Below are 23,760 nucleotides of genomic sequence, written 5' to 3'. Positions count from 1 at the left end.
TTAACCTTTAACTAAACAGTCTTTGGGAATTGCATTGTTGTTGTTTCAACTACAGATTGCCGCTTTAATAGCTAACAGTTTTCATGGTGTTACTAAATGTTTATTTGTGTAAGCCTACATTTTCCAACTTAGGAGCACAAGTGCTCAAACCATGCCTTGTGTGTGGGGTGTAGTGTAGTGTAGTGTGTGTGTGGTGTGCAATAGAGCAAAGATGGGACTGCATAGGAAAATGCTGTGCTCAAACCATGAAATGTGTGCATGAAATGTTTGCATGCTCAAACCATGCCTTGTGTGTGTGGTTTGGTGTGCAGTAGAGCAGAGATGGGACTCAAGGAAAATGCAGTCTAAGCTCTCTTTGTTCACATGGTGTGTGGTGTGGCGATAATAGAAGACCACAAACATTTAAATCCTCACAAACTCAGAGGCCAACCAAGCCGACTGTGAATGTGGGCATTAGAATACAAGGCTACTTCTTCTCAAAGCTTGCAACCCTACTTAGAATGCATTAGGTGTGATCTAGTTCACACTGACTGAGGAGGTAGGTTGGTAGTGAATGCCTTTCTCACCCACATTCATAGACTTAAGCGAGGCTCACAGTCAAGGAAGAACACAGTTTTACTTCCAATCTGGGGCCATAGATATCAAGCATCTCAGAGTGTTGGATCAGTTTTGATTTTAGATTACAATGAATAAGATGGACAGGACAGGGGGAGCTGATCCTAGATCAACACTCCTACTCTGAGAAGCTTGATGCATATGTAATTGAAGTGTAGCTATGAACTGCCCGTAGCAAACATCAATAATTTATTATTGTCTGATGTCCAATCCTCACTGAGCTGAAGGGGTAAAATGGCTGCCTATTGTATTGCTGAGCAAAGGGATGGGCCATTCTTGGGAGATTCTCAATTGGTTAAGTTAACTTTTCTGTCCTCCGTCCTCACCTCCTTTGAAAAAGGGCCAGGGGGAATCGAGGAGAGGGTGGAGGAGAAGAAACATGGAAACAAATGCACTTATATGAAATGAGAATCCCAAAATATACATGTAAATGTAGAGTTAAAAGGATAATTAACATATCGTTTTTAAATGTGTGCTGCTTTTCTCCTCCAAGAAAACAGCCGATTCAAGGGGGTGTGGCAGATTTCATCTGAGGAGATTCCACGGGAGGAAGCAATCGAGGACAGAGGCAGACTCCTCCGTTCACCTAATAACGATAGACACTTGTCGAGCACTCAACCACTTATCGGTTTCCAGGTCACGGAGGAGAGATGACGGAAGACTCGAGGAGAGGACGGTCTTTTTCCTAAACGAGAATCTCCCCTTGATTCAAAAGGGTCATCATCATCCTCATCATTTGAAAGCTATCAGGTCAAAAGTTTAAGGATCTAAGGTCAGCCAATCACAAGACACGGTAATCTCTGTTGCCGAGTAGATCCAGGAAACAAAGCTTGCGTACCATAAACCCATCAATCTATGAGTTGCAGGAAATACAGTGATGATTCACAGTGTAACGTGACGACTTTCATTTACCACAAACGAGAAAGACAAAGCACAAGAGAACAGAGCCATGCTGCAACCACTGCCAGTTGAGGGGAAAGGAAACTAGAAATTGAATCTCACTCTGTCTGAACCCAAAAGTTTCAAACGATCAGAGCAGTTGAATCAAATTGAATGGAACGTCTGAATTCATATAATACGGGATCTGTAAAAACCATGTTAGCTAGGACTAATGTATTGGTAAAATGTCCCCAATTCTGTATAGAGGAAAATGGGACCAAACACAAATCTCTAGATGTGGCTGCGGTTACTTACAGATTCACGTTTAAAAGGACATCACATTTACAAATCAACATATGTTTTCAGACCTCCAAAGTACTCTAACGTCAAGATGCAATCACATCCCAAGACATTGGTTGTGTAGATCCAGTTATGTACCTTCACCAAACACAAATCTCTTGATGTGGCTGCGGTTAAAGCAACACAAAAACATGTTTATCAGAGAGATGGAAAAGTTACTAACGTTAGCATATGGGGTTACGATGAGCATTTGGACATAGACAAACACTCCATCCTCAGATGGCAGCGGTAACCAGGTCTAGTTGCTGAGCCTTTATTTGCACACGTGCTACCAATTAAGGCGGATCGACAGTCAGTGTCCCAGCTGGCATAGTCATGAGGCTGCTGGCTTTTGTTGAAGCCTTTTGTTTGTTTGAGTCTTTAGTTTCGGCATGCCTTTTTGTATTTTTTTTCTTAACATCAAAGAGGATAAATAATTAAATACTGGACTGAAACAGAATCTTTACGCAGTGCATGTTTGGCTTAGTCTAACCAAACACAGTGACAAAGCCATAGCCCTAATGTTATTCAAACTTCAACAACCGGCAATCAAACTTGTCAAGCCACTGAAAGAAAAAGCACCCTGCCTGCAAAAACCCCCAATGTCATCTTAAATCTCAACACTGTACATTCCTCTCTAGGTTTCGTCATTCTAGGGTTTTTCCTGTCCACTGTGCTTTCGCTTTTGCTTTGCTTGCTTTGGGGTGTGGCTGTGACTGACTGTATCTGCTCATTAGACAGGTACAGTGATGATTTTAGCATGTACATCTTGGTGGGGCAAACTCAAAAATGTTTTTGGGGATGCATGCCAGCAAAGCCACTACACAACACTAAACAATACATTAATTGCACTATAACACAAACGGTGCCCACAAACTGTTAGGGCCTACATAAAACTGTCCCAACAGCAGTCCCAACACCTTACCACCGCTACACCTGGCTTTCAGCGGAGCCTTGTCTGGCAATGAAAAAGTTAATTCAGCCTCATTTACTACCTTTTTAAAATGGATAGCTGAAATGGCTGACTTGCTTAAACAAATGTGGTTTCCACTGACCATTGAGATGTACAAACTATGGAATAAGGAAACGATGAAAGGATAAGAGGCAATCCGTAATTTTGATTAAGACATTAATGAGCGAGCTAAGACGGACATAGTCAATATAACTATTTGTTTAGCACTATTGAAATGTAGTGACAGAATTCAGAACATGGGTCGTTCTTACAGTATTCTCCCCGTACACCAAGTCAAAACCGTAGGATAAATAAAGGGGTCATATATGCAGACAATGAAAGCTCTTACAATATTTGATGATTACATTTCTCCAAAACAGGCTGTAGGCTACATATGCGCCACCAAGTCAGAACAGCAGGCTAAATTATGAAGGGGAAAGGGACCAAATGATTGGGGTGAGGCACATGGGCTACTAACAGCTTACCTCACAACATACACTTAGTATTACTTTCTAAGCTACAGTATACATATATACCTTGTATATTACATAATTCATGCAGCAGCATACAAGACATTTTTGGACAGTTGTGCTGTGCTCACGTGAACAGGAAGGTGGCACAACGGTCTTTCTTGTGGGCAAATTTTGTCATCAAAGTCTGGCATTCTCTGGATGGTGCTTTCAAAACAACTAGAAACTCTGAAATAAACAAGGTTGAATCATGACATCAGTGATCTTCACGTCGGAGCTCTAGAAAGAGGCCCAAGTTCCCGACTTGGATTTCCGAGTTATTTTCCCAGTCGGAGCTCGTTTTTTCCCCCAGAGTTACCTGTTGTCTTGAACTCACTGAAGTCTGAGATTTCCCGGTTGTTTTGAAAGCAGTAGAAGTCTGGATTGACAGCATGGCAAATGTATTCAACCTTTTCTGGACCATGGCATTGCATGTGAATGTTTGGAAAAGAGAGCTTTAAACCCAGACTTGGACTACACACCCTCTCCACCGAATAGCAGGGGAAGCAAAAAAGTGATTGCTTGCAACGCATGCAGTTAGTCACTGATTCCTACCAACCACTCATTGTTGAATTTGCGATTTCCAACTTGTTGTTTAACCTCTCTAGGCTAAGGGGCGGTATTTTCACGTCCGGATGAAAAGCGCGCCCAAAGTAAACTGCGTGCTACTCAGGCCCAGGAGCTAGGATATGCATTTCATTAGTAGATTTGGATAGAAAATACTCTGAAGTTTCTAAAACTGTTTGAATAATGTCTGTGAGTATAACATAACTTATTTGGTAGGCAAAACCCCGAGGACAAACCATCCAGAATTTTGTTGTTGTTGAGGTGACTGTTTTCAATGAATTTTCTATGTGGATCTAGATTTCTACGGCACTTTGTTGCAGTTCCTATTGCCTCCACTAGATGTGAACAGTCTTTAGAAATTGGTTGATGTTTTTCCTTTGAGTAATGAAGAAGTAGCCATTTCCTATCTGGGTGGATAGCCAAGTGTACTGTTGTGATTGGTGCACGCGACCTGAAGTTCGCTCCACTTTCATTTTATCTGCTATTGAATGCAGTTTATGCCGTCTTAAACTTTATCGATTATTTACATTTAACAAATACCTAAAGTTGGATTAAGAAAGTTTTATGAAATGTTTGGACAAAGTTTACAGGTAACTTATTAGATCATGTGTAGTCATGTCGGGAGAGTTCAAACGGGTGTTTTTCTGAATCAAATGCACCAAATAAAATTGACATTTTGGAGCTATAACGACGGAATTAATTGAACAAAAGGACCATTTGATGTTTATGGGACATATTGGAGTGCCAACAGAAGAAGCTATTCAAAGGTAAGGCATGAATTATACCGTTATTTCTGAGTTGATTTAATGATTTAACAAAAGCACATTCGCAAAAAAAGCACAATAGTTGCACGAATGTACCTAACCATAAACATCAATGCCTTTCTTAAAATCAATACACAGAAGTATATTATTTTAAACCTGCATTTATAGTAAAAAGAAATTCATGTTAGCAGGCAATATTAACTAGGGAAATTTGTGTAACTTCTCGTGTTCATTGCACACAGAGTCAGGGTATATGCAACAGTTGGGCCCGCCTGGCTAGTTGCGAACTAATTTGCCAGAATTTTACATAATTCTGAAATAACATTGAAGGTTGTGCAACATTGAAGGCCCGTTCGATGAAATACGGAACGGTTCTGTATTTCACTGAAAGAATAAATGTTTTGTTTGAGATGATAGTTTCCGGATTTTACCATATTAAATTACCAACGGCTCGTATTTCTGTGTTTATTATATTATAATTAAGTCTATGATTTGATAGAGCAGTCTGACTGAGCGGTGGTAGGCGGCAGCAGGCTCGTAAGTATTCACCCAAACCTTACTGCGTTTGCCAGCAGCTCTTAGCAATGCATGCTTCACAGTGCTGTTTATGACTTCAAGCCTATCAACACCTGAGATTAGGCTGACAATACAAAAGTGCCTATTAGAACAACCAATAGTCAAAAGGTATACGAAATACAAATGGTATAGAGAGAAAGTCGACATAATTCCTATAATAACTACAACCTAAAACTTCTTAATGGGAATATTGAAGAACTGGGAATATTGAACCACCAGCTTGTATATATTCTCATGTTCTGAGCAAGGAACTTAAACGTTAGTTTTTTTAAATGGCACATATTGCACATTTACTTTCTTATCTAACACTGTGTTTTTGCATTATTTAAACCAAATTGAGCATGTTTCATTATTTATTTGAGATGAAATAGATTTTACTTATGTGTTAGATTAAGTTCAAATAAGTGTTCATTGAGTATTGTATTTGTGTGTACACACAAAAATCGTGTGGTTCATCGGTATCGGCTTTTTTTTGGTCCTCCAATAATCGGTATCGGTCGACGTCTATTTTGTAAGTAAGATGTTGACATGATCAGTCCAATCAAAGCTACTGTAGATAACGTGATTTGACGTATTTCTGTGACCAATGACCTTGAGCCTTTCTTGGATGGGCACTTCTACTGTAAGGCAGCACCCAAGGGGGCTTGAACTTTCTAGCTCTCCCTATAGATTTTTTGGTGATGTAGTGTCTCCATTTTATTTATTTTATTTTACCTTTATTTAACCAGGCAAGTCAGTTAAGAACACATTCTTATTTTCAATGACGGCCTGGGAACAGTGGGTTAACTGCCTGTTAACTGGCAGAACGACAGATTTGTACCTTGTCAGCTCGGGGGTTTGAACTCGCAACCTTCCGGTTACTAGTCCAACGCTCTAACCACTAGGCTACGCTGCCGCCCCATGAGTGAGAACACTGAGCCAATCACAGCGCAACTAGAGAATATTACCAACCCCTACGCTCTGTATTTTCCTCTGACTGCCCCTCCACCACAGAAAGCCCCGAGCTAGGCTGAAGCAGATGCATTTTGGAGCTGCCTTACTCACGAAAAAAAGAAGAGACCAATGCCGCTTTATTAACTCATAAAAATAAATATATCTATATATTTTTTACATTGTTTGCAAACATACTGTATGTGACTCGTATTAATACCAAAATAGCATGCAAAACAGGCAAACAAGGAGGGGCTCAACACCCTTTGAATATGACCGGTGTCAGTAAACGTCGGGAAAAAAACTAAATAAATTCAGTCACCAACGCTCTAGATAACATGACAACAGCCTAATCAGCTCTGCTAGGGACAGTCTAATGGTCAGAGTGAGGTGTTCTCTGATTTGTGTCTGGAAGTAGCTAGCAAGCTAACCAACTTTAGCCAGTTGGCTCGGCTACAGAACACTCGGCTCAACCCTAATTCTCAACCAGAGCTTCCAATGTGCGCTCTGAACGCTCTAAGAGCGAAATGCTCTGGATTTACTAACATAACTAAAATCTGACAACTCCCAGAGCACACTCTGGCACGAGTGAATTTTTAGAACACACTCATTATAACCACCTTCATTACAGAGGCCATCCTGGCATATGAACCTAAAATATTGAGTTCTTCATAGCCGACTGGTATAATACTCTGGGCTCATCCATTAACACCAGGTAAAACAAATCAAAATCATACATTCGCTGTTTACCAGATTGTGTAGGCCTTAATGAGAGCAGAAAGGCATTGAAATATATTGAAAGTTGTAGAGGGATTGACTGAGTGTACAAAGCATTAAGGACACTTGCTCTTTCCATGACATGGACTGACCATGTGAATCCATTGAAAGCTATGATCCCTTATTGATGTCACTTGTTAAATCTACTTCAAATCAGTGTATATGAAGGGGACTGGTTAAAGAAGGATTTTTAAGTCTCGAGACAATTGAAACATGGATTGTGTACGTGTGCCATTCAGAGGGTGAATGGGAAGACAAAATATTTAAGTGCGGGGTTTGGTAGTACGAGCCAGGCGCACTGGTTTGTGTAAAGAACTGCATGCCACGCAGCTGGGTTTTTCACGCTCAACAGTTTCCTGTGTGTATCAAGAATGGTCCACCACCCAAAGAACATCCAGCCAACTTCACACAACTGTGGGAAGCATTGAAGTCAACATTGTCCAGCATCCATGTGGAATGCTTTCGACACCTTGTAGAGTCCATGCCTAAATGAATTGAGACCGTTTTGACGGCAAAAGGGTGGGTGCTCAGTGTATATCTATACTGGGAAGGAAAGTAAAGGGGACACCAAATCAGTTGCAAAACTGAATGCATTCAACCGAAATGTGTCTTCCGCATTTAACCCAACCCCTCTGAATCAGAAGTGCGGGGGCTGCCTTAATCGATGTCCACATCATCGGCACCAGGGGATCAGTTGTTGGGGGTTAACTGCCTTGCTCAAAGGCAAAAACGGCAGATTTTCCCACCTTGTCGGCTCTGGGATTTAAACCAGTGACCTTTTGGTTACCAGCCCAACGCTGTTAACAGCTAGACTACCTGTCGCCCACTGTAGGGGCCTGTAAGGTCATATTGTCTTCTGATAATCGCATAATGCTGTCCGTGTAACTCTAATAACCTGATGGCACTTGTGTTGTTGGTAACAACAGCCTCAGCAAATATTTAGTTTTATCTGCTGCCCCATACAGTTTATAGACAAAGGGTTTAGCAGTCCCTCGTGGCTGCAGCCCGGGCACAGATTACTGCTGTCTGCAGCACAGAGGTCAGTTAGGCCTATAGGCTGTGTCTAAAATGGCACCCTAATCCCTACGGTCCCTGGTCAAAAGTAGTGCACTATGAAGAGAAGTGCGCAATTTGGGACGCATTCATAAAACTGTGCTACAGTACGCAAAGTTCACTAATAAAAACCAAAAAAACAGTAACAGTGGCACTTAAAAATATATTTTGTTTGGGGAGGATTTTGCTGATCTGGATGCTTTTGGGCCCATTCACTTACATGTTCCACTGTAGAAGAGTGAATTGATGGATTTAAAAAAAATGCATGATGAACACATATAAAAAGGTACACAGTACAGGGCACACAAATGCAGTAGAGGTCATTGCCAAGGCATAACTCCAAAACAAAATCTTTGCGTGTGGTATAGGAGAATGTGTTGAAACTGCACACTTTTCATTAACACAAAAGTAGGACACAGAATATGGCAAAATAACATAACTCCACAATAGCCATGTTTAAGTACAGGGCCAGATCCAGACATAAGAGGTCGCTTAGAACAACCCCTGGCAGCTAGGGGGCCCCAACCCCTAGCATAATACACGAGGAGCAATTTCAAAATGTGGTTGTGCATCAGCAGTTTGTTTGTACAAAAAGTACTGTAATTTCTGAACAGTTCATCCGTTGTGGATGAAAATACCGCCAAATGAAAGCTGACAGTTTGCACTTAAACCCCACAGTCATTGTATTATGTAATATCTAAAGCGCTGGGGTACAAAGCCAAAACAACAAATGGTCACTTTTCCAATAGTTTGAGCTAACTGTATATTTCACTTTTCTACCAACGGAGGCATTTAACGTCTCATCCGAAAGACAGCACCCTATGCAGGGCAATATCCTTAAACAAGAGGGAAAAGTGCCCCCTACAACCCTCCAACACCACTTCCAGTAGAATCTGGTCTACCATCCAGGGATCGACCAGGATCAACCCTGCTTAGCTTCAGAGGCAAGCCAGCAGTGGTATGCATGATGATATTTTGCTGACATGTCAGCTAGGCTTGAGCGGTATACTGTATATACCGTATACCGGGGTATTAGGAAATAGCCACAGGATGGTTTTTCAATACGGTTAAATCAAATTTTATTGGTCACATACACATGGTTAGCAGATGTTAGTGTGAGCGTAGTGAAATGCTTGTGCTTCTCGTTCCGACAGTGCAGTAATATCTAACAATGACCTAATACACACAAATCTAAGTAAAGGGATTAAATAAGAATATGTACATAAAAATATATGGATGAGCGATGAACGAGCGGAATAGGCAAGATGCAACAGATGGTATAGAATACAGTATATACACATGAGATGAGTAATGCAAGATATGTAAACATTAATAAAAAGTGACATTATTTAAGTGACTAGTGATCCATTTATTGAAGTGGCCAATGATTTTGAGTCTGTATGTAGGCAGCAGACTATCCGTTTAACAGTCTGATGGCCTTGAGAAAAAAAGCTTCTGTCTCTCGGTCCCAGCTTTGATGCACCTGTACTGACCTCGCTTTCTGGATGGTAGCGGGGTGAACAGGCAGTGGCTCGGGGGGTGTTTGTCCTTGATGATATTTTTGGCCTTCCTGTGCCATCGGGTGCTGTAGGTCTCCTGGAGGGAAGGTAGTTTGCCCCTGGTGATGCATTGTGCAGACTGCACCACCCTCTGGAGAGCCTTACGGTTGTGGGCGGTGCAGTTGCCGTACCAGGCGGTGATACAGCCTGACAGGATGCTCTCAATTGTGCATCTGTAAAAGTCTGTGGGGGTTTTAGGTGATAAGTCACATTTCTTCAGCCTCCTGAAGTTGAAGAGGCGCTGTTGCGCCTTCTGCCCCACGCTGTCTGTGATGTGTACGCCGAGGAACTTAAAACTTTCCATCTTCTCCACTGCTGTCCCGTCGATGTGGATAGGAGGGTGCTCCCTCTGCTGTTTCCTGAAGTCCACGATCATATCACCTGTAGTTTGTCTCGTTGTTGTTGGTAATCAAGCCCACTACTGTTGTGTCGTCTGCAAACTTGATGATTGAGTTGGAGGCGTTCATAGCCACGCAGTCATGGGTGAACGGGGAGAACAGGAGGGGGCTGAGCACGCACCCTTGTGGGGGCTGTGTTGAGGATCTGCGAAGTGGAGTTGTTTCCTACCAATATCACTAACTAATTATTTGAAGTTTTTCTATAAATGTTCATATTTGTAGCTACTTTAAGTAAATACCTGCAGTCAACTTATGCAATATGTTAGAAGATAAAGCAGATTGCGTTCTTCATTTCACTTGTCACATTATTTTCCATTATGAAGCTTACCGTAGTTCCCCAGAACAGTTGAGCCAGTCACGTGTGTTTGTAAATAGCAAAACTGGAGAAGTATTTGTATTGATTAAGGATCCCAAAGGCAGCAGCTTCTCTTCCTGTGGTCCAGCAACATTAAGGTAGTCATATACATGACATTTCATAAGACATTAAGTGTGTTCCCTCAGGCCACTACTCTACTATCACATATCTGCAATACAAAATCCATGTATACGTGTGGAGAGAGCATGTCCTATCATGTGTATGTGTGTCTGTGTGTCTCTTCACAGCCCCCACTGTGTATTTTTATCTGTTTTTCAAAAATCTGACTACTGCTTGCATCAGTTACCTGATGTGGAATTAGAGTTCCATGTAGCCATGGCTCTATGTAGTACTGTGCACCTCCCATAGTCTGTTTTTAACTTGGGGATTGTGAAGAGACCTTCGGAGACATGTCTTGTGGGGTAAGCATGGGTGTCTAAGCTGTAGTTTGAAACAGACACCTCAACGCATTCAGCATGTCAACATTCTTACAAAAACAAGTAATGAAGTCAATCGCTCATCCACTTTGAACCATGAGATTTACATGCATATTATTAATGTGAGCTCTTCGTGTACATTTATGGGCCAGCTGTGCTGCCCTGTTCTGAGCCAATTGTAATTTTCTGAGCTCCCTCTTTGTGGCACCTGACCACACAATTGAGCAGTAGTCCAAGTGTGACAAAACTAGGGCCTGTATGACCCGCCTTTTTGATAGTGTTGTTAAATAGGCAGAGCAGCACTTCATTATGGACAGACTTATCCCCATCTTAGCTACTGTATCAACATGTTTTGACCATGACCGTGTACAATCCAAGGTTACTCCAAGCAGTTTAGTCACCTCAACTTGCTCAAGTTCCACTGTAAATCCTGTGATATTAGGATCGGGCAGTATCCAGATTTTCATGTCAGCCACACAAAAAACAATTGGGGGTTTTTCAAATTGGGGGGGGGGAAAAAATAACATTTGATGAAATCAAATATCTGATTCAATGCCAACTGTTCTATTTTATTATTAAAAAGTCTATATTTCAAGTTACAACCTATTTCTTTCAACACTGATCTTAAATTCCCCTTTGGTTAAAGGACCAATGCAGAACATTTTATATCAAAATCAAATAATTTCTGGGTAATAATGAAGAACCTTACTGTAATAGTTTTCCATTTAAAAAATTACGAAAAAAGCTTCTAAACAAAAACATATTTCTCAACAAAGAATTTTGTTAGGACTGTCTGGGAGTGGTCTTTGTTAGGACTAGGTGTTATTGGCAGACACATTTGGAACTCTGTTATTGGTCTATTCACCAATTTCCTACCTGGTGATGTCGCCAGGCAAGTGAAACACCCGCCCATGCAAACAGGATGATTAGAAGGTCCTGTGTACATTGTATTTTTAAAGGCAACTATCAGGAATTCACACTAATATTTTGTCCTCTTACACTTTTATAGTGTTAGTTTCATTAGCTATTGCACAATATGATAAACTACATTCAATTTTGGGGGGACTGCATTGGGCCTTCAAACCTTATAGATCAATGGATAGGCCTATACAACACATTTTTCATGTTGTACCAAGTAGATGTTTCACTTTGGAATTACCTATCCACATTTTTTCAATTGGGTTACAAGCAATTCAATACATTTCCTGTTAAGATATTCCAAAAATGAAATCAGACTTAGATGTACACATTAACTGGTTACAATATTGTAAATATATAAATCATATATTTTGTTTAAATAAACAGAACACATTACCTGGAATGACATTCACTCTCACAGGTGGCCAAAAATAAACTGAAAGCCATGCCCCCAACTCTTCTGATAGGCTGCCGCCGCTACATTGCCCCCCACTGTGTAATGTGAATGCACATGAGGCGTTACAAGCAATTTAGAAGATTTCATTCAATAAAAACAAAATAAAAATCACACTGATCTGTCAAATTTGTTATTTGATTTCAGACTAATTTAATAGAATAGGTTGAACGAACCAAAGCCTAAATTTTGATTATAACAATCAGAAAAAGCACTTTAGATGAACAGTGCCATCCCACTTTTTATAGTGTCAGAATTCTGGAGGATTCAGTTGGCTACACATCAGCTAGGTCAGAGATCTGCATGTACTAGTACAATGCCTAGGTTTGCAAAATTCTGGGAACGTTCAATAAATTCCCATTTTTTCAGAAATGAGAAGTAGAATTTCAGTAAAGCAGACATCAAATTAAGTTTGACGAGGAAACTAACAAAAAATCTCATGCACACACAGGAAGCCACTACATACTCTTGCTGAGCTCAGCTTATGTGAACTATAGAATGGCAAGACCAGACAACAGAGACTGTTAAAAATATATATTTAACTAGGCAAGTCAGTTAAGAACAAATTGTTATTTACAATGATGGCCTACCAAAAGGCAAAATGCCTCCTGTGGGGACAGGGGCCTGGGATTTAAAAAAAATATAAATAAATACAATATAAATATAGGACAAAACACACATCACAACAAGAGAGACAACATAGCAAGGCAGCAACACATGACAACACTGCATGGTAGCAACACAACATGGTAGCAGCACAAAACATGGTACAACCATTTTAAACGTGTCGCTTGCATGTGGAGGTATTTTTCTATCTGTGAGGCATTGCACCCATGGGACTGTATCCTATTTTGTGAATCAGAATATTCTGAGGTATGTCAACAACAATAAGCTCCTTCCAGAAGTATCATATTGGTGCTTGATGGTGTATTCAACTAACACATAAATAATCTGTTATCATCCTAGACTGTCTGGCTGTTAGGATGATTAGAGAGAATCTTGGGTGGCGGTTATCTTTATTTACAAGCTTACAGTACAAAATCGGTCTTTCCCCGTCTACTGCTGGCACATTCTTCTACTGCTCCAAGTCCAAGTGGCCAGCAATGTGCTTTTCAAAGATTGTGTGTTCAGTTCAACCAATTGAATGGCAAAACACTCCATCACACATTGATAATAGTTAAAGCCACATTCTGTAAGATGCACACATCAAAGAGTGGGCCACCAACAATAATGTAAACAATAGACTATAGAGCAAATGCATCCCATGACATTTCATTTTCAAGTGGAAATAGGTGTTGTACAATCTGTAAAGTGCTATCTAAAATGGAGTTGCACCCCCTTTTGCCTGCAAATCAGCCTCAATTTGTCAGGCCATGTATGTTGGCCCATGTTGACTCCAATGCTTCCCACAGTTGTGTCAAGTTTGCTGGATGTCCTTTGGGTGGTGGACCATTCTTCATACACATGGGAAACAGCAGCGTAGCAGCTCTTGACACATTCAAACCACTACCATACCCCGTTAAAAAGGCACTTAAATATTTTGTCTTGCCCATTCACCCTCTGAATGGCAACCATACCCAATACATGTCTCAATTGTCTCAAGGCGTCTTTAACTTGTCTCCTCCCCTTCATCTACACTGATTAAAGTGGATTTAACAGGTGACAGGTTCATAGCTTCCATCTGGATTCACATGGTTAGTCTGTCATGGAAAGAGCAGAGGTGTGTTCGAATACTCATACTAACCACACTATTTGTGCCATAAATTGAGTATGTAGTATGCTAATCAGTCATAGTATGGATACAGTTAGTATGCCAAAAGTTCCCGGATGTCGTACTACATTCGCCAAATACGAAGTATACAAGTAATGCACACCATTTCTGTGCTTTTAGGGCACATAATGCAATTCTTCAGAAATGGATGTGGCTTCACGGCGTTTTCAAATTTTAAGAAAAGTGTGGAAAATATTTAACCGAAGTCCGACGAGAGTGGATACAAATTCGTTGCTTTAACTCAACATTATTAAAATGTTGAGTAATGTAATAAACTAATGACTTCTCAAATAAATTGCGTTACACGTTATATTGGCTGACGATTTGTTAGCTAAACTATCCTTACGAACAGCATATCATTACAGCAGTATGTACCGGGTATTTTAGCTACCTACTGTAACGTTAACTGGATACTAATACATCGAACTTGCCAGTATATTTACTTTATGCTAACTACTTACCCAACGTTTATTGACTTGATTATTCACAGCTTAGCTAAGTGGTATAGTGGTTTGGGTGTGTTCGTAAATTCACTCTGGCTATCTACTCCGATTTCAGAGCACTCTCGTCTGACCGTGCCAGAGCACAGAATAACTGATGAATTTACTAACACTCAACACCCATTGAATAAGGCCGGTTTCACTAAACATCAGAAAAAAAAGCATAATTTAATTGCCAGCAGCACATTTACAGTCACCAATGCTCTGGATAGCATGAAAGCTGCCTAACCAGCTCTGCTAAGGCAAGTAAAATGGTCAGAGTGAAGTGTTCTCTCATTTGTGTCTGGAAGTAGCTAGCAAGTTAGCTTGGGTGCTTGACTGCCGTTGGGAGGTCAGAACGCTCGGATCAACCCTACTCCTCGGCCAGAGCATCCGGTGTGCGCGCTGAACACCGAGCGAAACAACCGAATTTACAAAAGGACAATCTGTCAAAGCCCGGAATTCACAAACACTCAGAGCGCACTCCACATTAAATTTACAAACACACCCGAAATCTAGATAGTAATTTCTTATGCTAACAAGCTAGCAAGAGGTTCCATAGCAACAGCATCAACTTCCAGTAGACAGGCGAAGAGCTAGTACGATCAACTGAAAGGATACAGCGCATTTACAGTATACTAAAATGAATGAATATTATGTAGTACATACATAAATACTCATTAAGTATGTAGTATACAGTATGTTAGTACGGGTATTCGAACACAGCTCAGGTGTTCCTAATGTTTTCTACACTCAATGTATATCATACTGCATCTGTAATGCTCAAGGAATGACATTCATGAGAGCAACATTACTTTGATTTAAAGCAATATAATTTGTTTACAAAGTATCTAATGAAAACAATAACATAAAACAATCAAGTATTATATGTCCTTAGTATTTATGACAAGATCTTATTCATTTACATTTACATTTAAGTCATTTAGCAGACGCTCTGGGGTATACTATTCATTAATAAAAATTAGACTGTGGAAATCTTAAGGTTACTTGTGTAACCCGTTTTCTGATATTACAAGTGAGATCTCACTGTGGGATTTACCAGTGTTCACATTGGCAGTTTGAAGTGACTCAAATTATTTATTTGCTTATCCGATCCTAATCTGTTATTTTTCTTGAATAGCCAAAAAGCACATGGAATTGGATATTTCAAGCCACATTTAAAACCACTTTCGTAGGTGGTTTGAAGTCTGATACAAATCTGATTCCTGGCCATGTGACTTGTGTCTGAACGGTAAAATCTGATCTATTTGCCCGCGTGATTTTAAGACTGTTATTCAGCATATCTTGTTGCTTGCTAGCTACTCTGTTGACAGTTTGACAAGAGCATGTGGTAGCTAACTAGCTTGTTAATCATTTACAAACAAATTTGTGAATGTGCTAGAAAGCTAAACAGCTACCTAGCTAGCTAGTTGACTTTTGTAGCTAGCCAAAAAGGACTCATTTTGAAAGTTGGATCATCTTATCCTTTGAGGCTTTAAAAAAAAGGGTTCTTACCCTATGATTTTGAACATTCAAAGCAACTGGGAAATGTCCATGGCAGGCATTGTTGTCACCTTAGCATGCTACATTAGAAAGGGGGATACCTCGTCAGTTGTTCAACTGAAAGCATTCAACTGAAATGTGTTTTCTGCATTTAACCCAACCACCTGTCAATCAGATAGCCATAATCGACATCCACGTCGTCGGTACCCGGGGAACCAGTGGGTTAACTTCTCTAGGGTAGGGGGCAGCATTCGGAGTTTTGGATGAAAAGCATGCCCAAATTAAACTGCCAGCTACTCGGGGCCCAGAAAACACAAAAGTTTCCAAAACTGTTAAAATAGTGTCCGAGTATAACAGAACTGATTTGGCAGGCGAAAACCTGAGAAAAATCCATTCAGGAAGTAGTTTTTTTTGTTGGTTTTGTAGTATTCTATTCAATGCCATTACAGTATCCATTGACTTAGGACTCAAATTGCAGTTCCTATGCCTTTCACTAGATGTCAACAGTATTTAGAAATTGTTTGAGGATTGTATTCTGAAAAATTAGGGAGTAAGAGCAGTCTGAATGAGTGGACGCTGCCGTGTAACAGAGATTTTTCAATCGCAATCCTGAGAGCGCGCCTTTCTTGTTGACCTTTTATATTGACGCCGTTATAGTCCGGTTGAAATATTAACGATTATTTAGGCTAAAAACAACCTGAGGATTGAAAATAAACTAGTTTGAGATGTTTCTATTAACTTTACAGATACAATTTTGATTTTTTTATCTGCCTGTTTTGATTGCGTTTGAGCCTGTGGATTACTGAAGAAAAAGATAACAAAACTGAGGTTTTTGAATATAGACTTTATCGAACAAAAGGAACATTTATTAAGTAAATGCATGTCTTCTGAGTACAACCATATGAAGATCAAAGTTAAAGGATTCATTTTCTCTATTTCTGACTTGTGTAACTCTTCTACTTGGCTGGTTACTGTGTGTAATGATTTGTCTGCTGGGCTATGTTCTCAAATAATTGTAAGGTATGCTTTCACCGTATAAAAAAATAATAATCTGACACCGTGGTTGGATTCACAAGAAGTTCATCTTTAAACCTATATAAAATATGTTTTGTTTTCTGAACTTTTATAATATGCATTTCTGTATTTGAATTTGGTACTCCGCAATCTCACTGGATGTTGGCCAGGTGGGACGCTAGCGTCCCAGATACTCTAGAGAGGTTAACTGCCTTGCTCAGGGGCAGAACAGATTTTTACCTTGTCAGCTGGGTATTCGATCCAGCAACCTTCCGGCCCAACGCTCTAACCACTATGCTACTACCACCAATAATCAGCCTACACTGTACACCAATGCACACACACCCGCCATTACTATGATAACTAGTGTATCCTTGTCAGCAAATGACAAGTCTGAACACACAAATCCGATTTAGTCACTTGTAACTTGCTGTTTGGACAGTCAATAGTCCAAAACAGACTTGCAAAACAGAACTAATTTGAGCATTAAGCCCTGCAGTGTGAACAAGGCTTAAGTAACTCAAATAACTAATCATACACATGTCAGAGACAGACAGGTCAAGTGGCAAATGAAGGAGCCCCTCCTCTCATACTAACACAACACTAGTCTGCCCTCTAGTCATTCTCGATCATGCCAAACTTCCTCACTCTTGCGAGTAGGTTAATGTGGTGAGATATTGCACTCAGAGAACCGGGGTTACGCAAGTAAACGTAAGTTCTCTTTCAATTATTTGTTTCAATATCTCACCGTGCGACATGGCCAACTCCCATATTGGACATGCTCTCCGAAGCCAGGCAGTTATAACTATCAGCCATCAGAGGCCCAGACATTGAGGATAGCATGCGCCAAAGACGCAGTGACATCTAGCCGGTAGTACCTCATAATAGTATGAGGGGATGCCCAACAAGCCATATCACAAACCTCCTTTAAGAAGATGCGCTTAAAAGTTCCCAAGAGGTAGCTATAATTCTGGTGGAGTGAGCCCTCATGCCTTATAATCAATGTCTTCATATTATAGGCAAATGTACTAGACAAACGGTGGAGTCGCTCCTCTTCCGAAGAAGGGAAAGGCAGCAGGTGGAATGCCATAATCTCCAAGGCATCACAATTGTAATTGCCACTGACCTTCGCTTGTTTCCCAACCCCACCTTTATGCCTAACTTTGGAAAAGCCCTGGGCAAACTGTAGGCACGAATGGTGAACTGACAGTGCATGTAGTTCACTCACTTGCTTTGCAGATGTAAGAGAGACCAGTAAAGTGGTCTGAAAGGAGAGATATTGGCATGGTGAAATCCCTGAGTGGTTTCCTTCCTCTCCGGCAACTGAGAAAAGGAAGGATGCCTGAATCTTTGTAGTGACTGCGTGTATTGATACACCATCCAAAGTGTAATTAATAACTTCACCATGCTCACGGGCATATTCAATGTCTACATTTTTATTTTTTACCCATCTACCAATAGGTGCCCTTCATTGTCAGGCATCGAAAAACATCCCTGGTCTTTGTGTTTGAATTTGTGCTTGAAATTCACTACTCGATTGAGGGACCTGTGGGGTACAGATATGGCTAGTCATTCAAAGGTCATGTTAACCACTACTATAGAACACATAACGAGTCCATGCAACTTATGTGATTTGTTAAGCACATGATTTATCCTGAACTTATTTAGGCTTGCCATAACAAAGGGGTTGAAAACTTTGACTCAAGATATTTCAGCTTTTCATTTTTATAAATTTTGAAATGTTTCCAAAAACAAAATCCCACTTTGACATTATGGGGTATTGTGTAAACTGATTATGATTATTCAATGCCGGTACCGATTAAATCGGCCGATTTCTTAAAATGTATTTGTAATAATGACAATTACAACAATACTGAATGAACACTTATTTTAACTTTATATAAAACATTGAATAAAATCAATTTAGCCTCAAATAATGAAACGTTCAATTTAGTTTAAATTGTTTTTGCACTAAGTGTTGGAGAATGAAGTAAAAGTGCAATATGTGCCATGTAAGACAGCTAACGTTTAAGTTCTTTGCTCAGAACATGAGAACATATGAAAGCTGGTGGTTCCTTTTAACATGAGCCTTCAATATTCCCAGGTAAGAAGTTTTAGGTTGTAGTTATTATAGGAATTATAGGACTATTTCTCTCTCTACGATTTGCATTTCATATACCTTTGACTATTGGATGTTCTTATAGGCACTATAGTATTGCCAGTGTAACAGAATAGCTTCCGTCCCTCTCCTTGCCCCTACCTGGGCTCGAACCAGGAACACATCGACAACAGCCACACTCAAAGCAGCGTTACCCATGCAGAGCAAGGGGAACAACTACTCCAAGTCTCAGAGCGAGTGACGTTTGAAACGCTATTAGCACGCATCCCGCTAACTAGCTAGCCATTTCACATTGGTTACACCAGCCTAATCTCTGGAGTTGATGGGCTTTAAGTCATAAACAGCACAATAACTTTAAGCACAGTAAAGAGCTGCTGGCGAAAATGCACGAAAGTGCTGTTTGAATGAATGCTTACGAGCCTGCTGGTGCCTACCATCGCTTAGTCAGACTGCTCTGTCAAATCATAGACTTAATTATAACATAATAACACACAGAAATACGAGCCGTAGGTCATTAATATGGTTGAATCCGGAAACTAGCATTTCGAAAACAAGACGTTTATTCTTTCAGTGAAATACGGAACCGTTACGTATTTTATCTAACGGGTGGCATCCATAAGTCTAAATATTCCTGTTACATTGCACAACCTTCAATGGTATGTCATAATTAAGTAAAAACTCTGGTAAATTAGGTGGCCCAAACTGTTGCATATACCCTGACTCTGCGTGCAGAGAAGTGACACAATTTCACCTGGTTAATATTGCCTGCTAACCTGGATTTCTTTTAGCCAAATATGCAGGTTTAAAAATATATACTTATGTGTATTGATTTTAAGAAAGGCATTGGTGTTTATGGTTAGGTACACATTGGAGCAAGGACAGTCTTTTTTCACGAATACGCACCGCATCGATTATATGCAACGCAGGACACGCTAGATAAACTAGTAATGTCATCAACCATGTGTAGTTAATTAGTGATTATGATTGATTGTTATAATGCTAGCTAGCAACTTACCTTGGCTTACTGCATTCGCTTAACAGGCAGGCTCCTCGTGGAGTGCAATGAGAGGCAGGTGGTTAGAGCGTTGGACTAGTTAACTGTAAGGTTGCAAGATTGAATCCCAGAGCTGGCAAGGTAAAAATATATGTTGTTCTGCCCCTGAACAAGGCAGTTCACCCACCATTCCTAGACCGTCATTGAAAATAAGAATGTGTTCTTAACTGACTTGCCTAGTTTAAGAGTACATTTTAAAAACGTCCAAAAATTGGAATCTGGACGTAAGCGAAACACCCCATTCATGAAACTACATAACAAGGGGTCAATGTCCTTTTGGAAGACCCATTTGCAACCAAACTTTAACTTCCTCACTGATGTCGAGATGTTGCTTCAATATATTCACATCATTTTTCTTCCTCGTGATTTCATCTCTTTTGTGAAGTGAACCACTCCCTCCTGCAGCATATACCCCCACAACATGATGCTCCCACCCCCGTGCTTTACGGTTAGGATGGTGTTCTTCCCTCAACAGCTATCTGAATAGGAGCAAAGATGTGCCTCTCCCCCATTGTCTTTGTTCCACTCTAGATGGGTTTGCCCAGAAAACGGGGTGAACTGTCGGCTGCGCCTCTCTGCCACGGGGGGCACTGTTGGCCCCTATTTGGGGGATCCAAACTAATGTCGATGCCTGCTGCGTCACTGGGAGCTTCCCTTGGTAATTCACTGGCACCAGGGCTTTCCCTCTCCCTGCCACAGCCTCTTTTTTTTTTTTTTTTTTTTTTTTACAAGTTCACACTTCTACCAAATGGCGCCGACAGCCTGCAAGGCACAGCCTTGAATGGTGCCCCTACCCCTTGAGGCTCAGTGGTTGAGTTCTGTGACCACACAGATAACATTCCAAAGGTCTGGTTTAGGCCTGCCAATAGATGATGCATATCTAGCTAATTAGCCAGGTAAGCCAGAAGTAGGGACGTAATGTTCAACGCCCATCCAGAACGTGTGGCAGACGCGTAGACCTTTTGGCAGATTGATGCAGAGCCTTGTTCCGTCTTACCAGGGAGAGAAGTGCCTGTTAGTGACAGGGTACTGGGGTTGAGGTGCTTGGCCATTGACGGCTCAACCATCGGTGATTTGCTCCTACATATTCTTGACATTCATGCTGGCAAAAAGTATTGATTGAACCTTGCTGGTCAAGCATTTGTCCCAATTATGTTTGGCTTCCGCCCCGCAAGTTTGGGGGGAGTTGCTTGCCTTGGACGGTGCGAGAGTGGAGTTTCCCCACGTCGTACCAGTCCCTCTTCGACGGAGGGTGTTAGCAGCAAAATCCCCACAATAGATGCATGATTTGGGGTTGTCGAACACTGCTTCTAAGTCTTCAGGATCCAGGCAGACGATACACAGGGGGTGCGTGTCCTTGCCTGATATGGTTGCTCTGCATGTGCAGGTGCTGGGCCAAGGCCTTGCTCTGTACCCCTTGGGCTGAGCTAACAGGCTCCATGGCTCCAAAAAACAGTTAATCCGAGAACAAAATGAATTGTAACTAGCATTCGCTACTTGGGCTAGTAGCCTAGCACAAATTAAAGGAAGTTAGCACTATGTTGGTCATGCAGCGAACACAAGCGTGGCTCTCAACAAATAAAAGTGAAGCTTGGATGATCGGTCTCGTCAACAAGCCACAATAGTGGGTTGAACTTTACCTGAATACGATTGGAAATGAAGTATCTTGGCCAGAACTTGTTCTCAACTACTTACCTGGTTAAATAAAGGTGGAAAACAATGAATGTTGAAAGTTCCATTTTTTATTCTAAAACTGCCAAAAAATTGGTTGTTAGCTTCAACTTGTCTTCTATCAAGAGGACAACTTGTAGAAGACAGACAGCTACATTTTGGATTGTTGCATTTTGCTTCAAGTGGGTCGCCAACGTGGAAAGGTAAACGCAACACTATTTTGTTAATCACTCATATTGATTAGGGATGCATCGATATCCAGTGCAGTTATCTACCCACCTTGTTCCTTTCTTTTAGCATGTGCATGTAGTAAGTACACCATCATGCTTTCAGGATACGTGTCTTTTCAGATCGCACAATGATTGTTTAGTTGTGGACACTACATCACCGCACTCCCTCTCTTACTCTTGGTCCTCATCTTTGTAAGTCACCTTGAATTTGCACCTGTGTGTTTTATTAGTTTCTTTATGAAAATATTTTGCGAAATCCATGGCAGTAGCTAAAGGGGCTATAGCAGTGTAACAGTATAGCTTTCGTCCCTCTCCTTGCCCCTACCTGGGCTCGAACCAGGGACCCTCTGCACACATCGACAAACAGTCTCCCGCAAAGCATCGTTACCTATCGCTCCACAAAAGCCACGGCCATTGCAGAGCAAGGGAACAACTACTTCAAGGTCTCAGACCGAGTGATGTCACCGTGATGTCACCGATTACCGCTGGGGCGGCAGCGTAGCCTAGTGGTTAGAGCGTTGGACTAGTAACCGGAAGGTTGTGAGTTCAAACCCCCGAGCTGACAAGGTACAAATCTGTCGTTCTGCCCCTGAACAGGCAGTTAACCCACTGTTCCCAGGCCGTCATTGAAAATAAGAATGTGTTCTTAACTGACTTGCCTGGTTAAATAAAGGTAAAATTTAAAAAATATATATATTTAAATTAGTGTGCACCCCGCTAACTAGCTAGCCATTTCACACCGGTTACAAGTAGACTACAAATGCATGCAAGCTCGTGAAGTGACCCCTACTGGAGAGAAATTGGAGCGGGCGAATCTAGCTCCAGTCAAATTGGGGACGCTCTGCTCGCACATACTCTGGGTATTGAATTAGCTAAATACAGTGGTCTAGATTCTAGGAGGCTGCAGAAACAGGGGAAGAAACAAATCAGTTGCTTTGTTATTTAACTTAAAACGAATCACGACCCGACATAGTATGTTAATTGACTCTCAAATCCATGTATCGGTGTGAGGCAAGTGACTTATAGAGAGCCAGCCCTGACTTCTCCGTGCCATTAGAGTTCGAAAATGAGAGCAAGAGTTCAAAGTCCAACAACCTCCAGCGCAGTATGACAAAATCAACAGTACAAAACCAATGATATTAAACTGTTTAAAGCAATTGATCGTGTCATTGGCTATAAAGTTGTATACTAACATCACCAATCTGAGGTCAAAAGGATGGGTAAGTAGTAACACATCCTGTCCACATCTCGGAAAGTAGCATAATATAAATGAATTTTAATTGTTCACCTAATTTCCGTAGGTCGGTTCACCCAAAATCTTACATATTGCAGTTCTTTAAATAATGATGGCAAAAAGTATTCAATATTTTAATCTAGGGTTATAGTAAATGAAGCAAATCCACAGATTATTGGAACGATCACATATTGATCGCTAGTTTAACCATTTTGAGAGAGTAAAAATGCTCGTATTCACAATTGAAACGGGAGTTCTAGAAATAGTTAACACTGACAAGTAGTTTCCATAGTGACTGTGCAGCAGCACCTTAATTTGCCCTCCCTATTCGGAGTAAAATTGTGTGATATTTAGCTGTGGTGATATTCACATTTCCTGAAATTGCGTTATTATCTATGGCCACGCTTTACACTTCATGCGCCAGGACAGACAAACTAGAGACAAGCCTACCCTAACCTACACATATGCTTAAACATATGTATGTATATTAAATTAGCCAACCATTTAGAACTACAGGAGCGAAAGCTCGCAGAAGCTGGTCGTCAGAAGTCCTAAAAAAAAAAAAACATTTCCTTATAGCTTCATACAGCAGCATAAAGCCGA

At 40.8% G+C, this 23,760-nt stretch overlaps 1 protein-coding gene across 4 annotated transcripts in view; it reads right to left on the bottom strand.

The window, feature by feature from the left end:
* The window catches only part of LOC118361498 (phosphatidate phosphatase LPIN2-like), a 42,767-nt gene that overhangs the window by 18,569 nt on the left and 438 nt on the right, over positions 1-23,760 (bottom strand). The window lies entirely within an intron of this gene.

This window comes from Oncorhynchus keta, chromosome 28 (genome assembly GCF_023373465.1).
Source record: "Oncorhynchus keta strain PuntledgeMale-10-30-2019 chromosome 28, Oket_V2, whole genome shotgun sequence".
Taxonomy (NCBI): domain Eukaryota; kingdom Metazoa; phylum Chordata; class Actinopteri; order Salmoniformes; family Salmonidae; genus Oncorhynchus; species Oncorhynchus keta.
Note: the sequence above shows the minus strand (reverse complement) of the source record. Positions and strands in the feature narration are given on the sequence as shown.